Source organism: Otolemur garnettii, unplaced genomic scaffold (assembly GCF_000181295.1).
Source record: "Otolemur garnettii isolate 467f Iridium unplaced genomic scaffold, OtoGar3 scaffold00067, whole genome shotgun sequence".
NCBI classification, from domain to species: domain Eukaryota; kingdom Metazoa; phylum Chordata; class Mammalia; order Primates; family Galagidae; genus Otolemur; species Otolemur garnettii.
Window position 1 is genome coordinate 9063445 of NW_003852462.1, and position 3662 is coordinate 9067106.

Consider the following 3662-nt stretch of genomic DNA (forward strand, 5'->3'; position numbering starts at 1 on the left):
GAGGGGAGGGGAGGGGAGGGGAGAGGAGAGATCAAAAGAGAAGTGCACCGCTTATAGGTTCGGTTAGGGGAAGTCTTTATGCTATGCTTTCTCCTGTTGGGGTCAGCTGTCCACCTGGCCTGGCTCTCTCACAGGAGACGTCTCAGCTCAGTCTCCCCACAGTGGCCTCTGATCTTGTTCCTGCTAATTTCCTTGGCTATGTTTCCCCTAACTAGAATGGCCTTGCTTGTGGGGCCTGTCTCCCTGACCAGACTGGGAGTTCCAGAAAGGTAGAGGCGTGGTCTGTCCTGCTCCCTCTTCTGTCCCCAGCACCTAGCGCAGAACCTGGCACACAGTCAGTGCCAAATGAACACTTGCTAAAATGGGTGAACACTGACCCACCTGCTGCTCCTACTGCTGTCTTGCCTACCCTGTCTGGAGCAGGGGCTCTGCCGGAGATGCCTTCTGCCTAGCTTGTCACTCACTAACTTACCGATTGATTCACTGATTCATTCACATCTTTGCAGAGCGCTTTTCATGAGATTTCAAAATGAACGAATGATTGAATAAGCAAACATCCGGAGTTTCTCATGCCTGTTTAGAGGGGTCTGATCTTAGACCCATACAGTGGTGATATTCCTTAAGTGCCAGCCCTCTGCACAAATCATTCTCCCAGTTTACAGATAAGGAAACTGAGGGTTTAGTGGGTCAGTAGGACACTAGGGAGTCACATCCGGTCAAGGCTCCAACACCTTCTCTCTGCTCTTCCTGCCCCTCCTGGGCCTGTAGGCTAATGCTGCTGGCTCTGACCCCGATCCTACAAAGGGCTTATGATCTGTTCTGGCACCAGGAAGATTAAGGGTGATGAGTCACCCTCCTCTGATGTCATTCCTGAGCAACAGGCAGTCCATGGGCTCCTGGCATGGGCTTGGCCTCCGGGGGCATGCGGATCTCACCCGCTGTACTTCCTTTGCCACCACAATGGTGATTCTAAGAGGCCCACAGCCTTGCAGTCTAGACGGGCCAGACTCCGGGGTCCTGCAAAGATGGCTGTGCAGAGGCAGCTCACTGACATTGGAATCCTACAGACTCAGCGGCCTCCACCTGTGGCCTGTCCTCTTTCTTGGGGAATGAAAGACAGGAGAAACAGACCAAGCTCCATGGTTGTGCGGGACGCTTTCTACCCTTCCCGTGAGACCCCTGGAAGGACCTCACAGAGGAGACCTCAGCAGGGGTGGATTTTCTCCTTCTCCGTGCTGGGTTGGGTGGGAACTGGTAACTCCCACGGAGGCAGCACAGATCTGTGAAAAGAGCACTGTGGGCAAGCTGGTTTCAAGCTGTGCAGCGTTGGGCAAGTAACTTTGCTTCTTTGAGACTCAGTTCCCCCATCTGTGAAATGGGGAGACAGCTCTCTGGCCGGGTTACTGTGAGGGCCGAATGCAGCAATGTTTGTGAAGAGTCTGGTGGTGTGGATGGAGCATGGATGAGGCTCAGTAAATAGATTTATAAACAGCAGCACCCATGGACATGGCCAACCTTGCTGGGAAACCCACCAATTTTGTCCTAAACATGCCCCCCACGTTTAACCCTGTAAAGCTGCTAAGCATGGTTGTAGGAAGAACCAATGCTTTTACTCATTTTTTTTATCCTTACAGGAAATGGGAGTTGGTTAAGTACCATCTTCTTTATTCTACCCTCCTGGCCAAGCCCCTGGGGTTCACCTGCATAGCCACAGGTAACTGAGTACCTGCAGCAATTCACCTGGTGCTCATGGCGGGCCAGGCATGGCTAGTTGATTCACACACAGGCGCTCATCTACCCAGGCAGTAGGAGGTACTATTATTACAGATAAGGAAACTGAGGCACAAAAAAGTTAAGTAACTTGCCTAAAGCCGCACAGAGCTGGGATTTGACCCCAGGGAGTTTGATCTCCGCTCTGAACCAGTGTGGAAAAATGCCTTGGAAAACCTGGAATTTCTCTCTTAAGTGGGAGAGAAGGAACTACATTAAAATGTGAAAGAGACACACAGACTCCATGTCGGTGAATGTCCTCCCGCTTCTGTGCTCAGGGCACCCAATTAAACAGCGGACTGCCACTGATATAATGATGTATTTTTATCCCATATGTATTTATTGAGCACCAACTGTATACTCAGAAAAAAAGAAACTAAACCAAGTTGTCATAGGAGAAAAAAGCCAACGTGGTACATTCACAGTGGTCTGGCCACCTCTCAACTTATAATTTGCACACAAGCCAGGGGGAAATATGTACTTCTGTGACACACTCTGAAAATATGGTCTGCTAGGAAAATTAATAACATGAATTTATGAGGATGTTTGTCAGTAAAAATAAGGGGAGCAGTAGCTCTTTCTTAACCGTCTGGTGTGTTCTGGCCCTGCACTAGCTGTGTTAGATGTATTATTCCTAATTCTGATAATCCTACAAGCAAATATTATTCCCACTGTTTTACAGATGACCAAATTAATGCTCAGAGAGATAACACAACCAGCCCGGAGTTTCCCTGCTGAAGAGTACGTAATTCAAATCAGGCATTTTTGATTTTTTTTCCCTTGGTTTTTTTTTTTTTTGAGACAGAGTTCTACCCTCTATTCTGAGCAGAGTGTAATGTCGTAGCTCACCGTAACCTCAGATTTGAGCTGTGGGCATCCTGCTGCCTCAGCCTCCGAAGCCGCTGGGATTATAGGTGCTCACCGTGGCGCCTGGCTAGGTTTTTCAATTATTTTCATGAGTCAGTGTCTCACTCTCACTCAGACAAGCCTCAAGCTCCTGAGCTCAAGCAATCCTCCCATCTTAGACTCCCACAGTACTGGGATTATAGGTGTGAGCCACTGCGCCTGGCTTTCTTTTTTTCTTTTTTTTTTGAGACAGAGTCTCACTATGTTGCCCTTGGTAGAGTGCCATGGTGTCACAGTTCACAGCAACCTTGAACTCTAGGGCTCAAGTGATTCTCTTGTCTCAGCCTCCCGAGTAGCTGGGACTACAGGCCCCTGCCACAGCGCCCAGCTATTTTTATTAGAGATGGGGTATCACTCTTGCTCAGGCTGGTCTTGAACCTGTGAGCTCAGGCAATCCACCGGCCTCTGCCTCCCAAAGTGCTGGGATTATAGGCACCCGGCTTGCATTTTTGATTTTTGATCACCAGAGCCACACTGTCCCTATCAACAATAACTGAGGTGTGGGGAGTGACCCTACAGGGCAGCACCATGCTGAACTGTCTCGTGTAATCCTCACAATGGCCCTTACTTTTGGACGCAGTGGAAGCATATTATCAGGTGGAGGCAGATTATCATATGCTGGACTGTAAAAAGGCCCAGAGAAAAGCGTTTGTGGCTAATTCTCATTTTTTGCTGATCTATAACCACACAGCCGTATGATACAGCATAGGGTGATACAGCACAGCCGTATGCAGCCCGCGCGGCGAGGTTCTAAGCCTGATCCCACTTTCTCCTCACTGTAGAACCGAGACATTCTCATCACCCCACTTTAAAGATCTGCCATAAAGGCCAGAGAGGGGACTGATCAGACCCAACACACACAGTGCATCAAAGCTATTGGGGGGGGGGTCACTGAGTGTGAGCTCACTGAGGTCTCCATCCCCCTGGACTTAACTGGTCTGGAGAAGGGGTGGCTGGGCCTCATATTTCTTTTTTTTTTTTTTTGA

The 3662-nt window shown here is 49.2% G+C and overlaps 1 protein-coding gene across 4 annotated transcripts in view; it reads right to left on the bottom strand.

Moving 5' to 3' along the window:
• The window catches only part of DHRS3 (dehydrogenase/reductase 3), a 44208-nt gene that overhangs the window by 3016 nt on the left and 37530 nt on the right, over positions 1 to 3662 (bottom strand). The gene's annotated exons all lie outside the window — the stretch shown is intronic.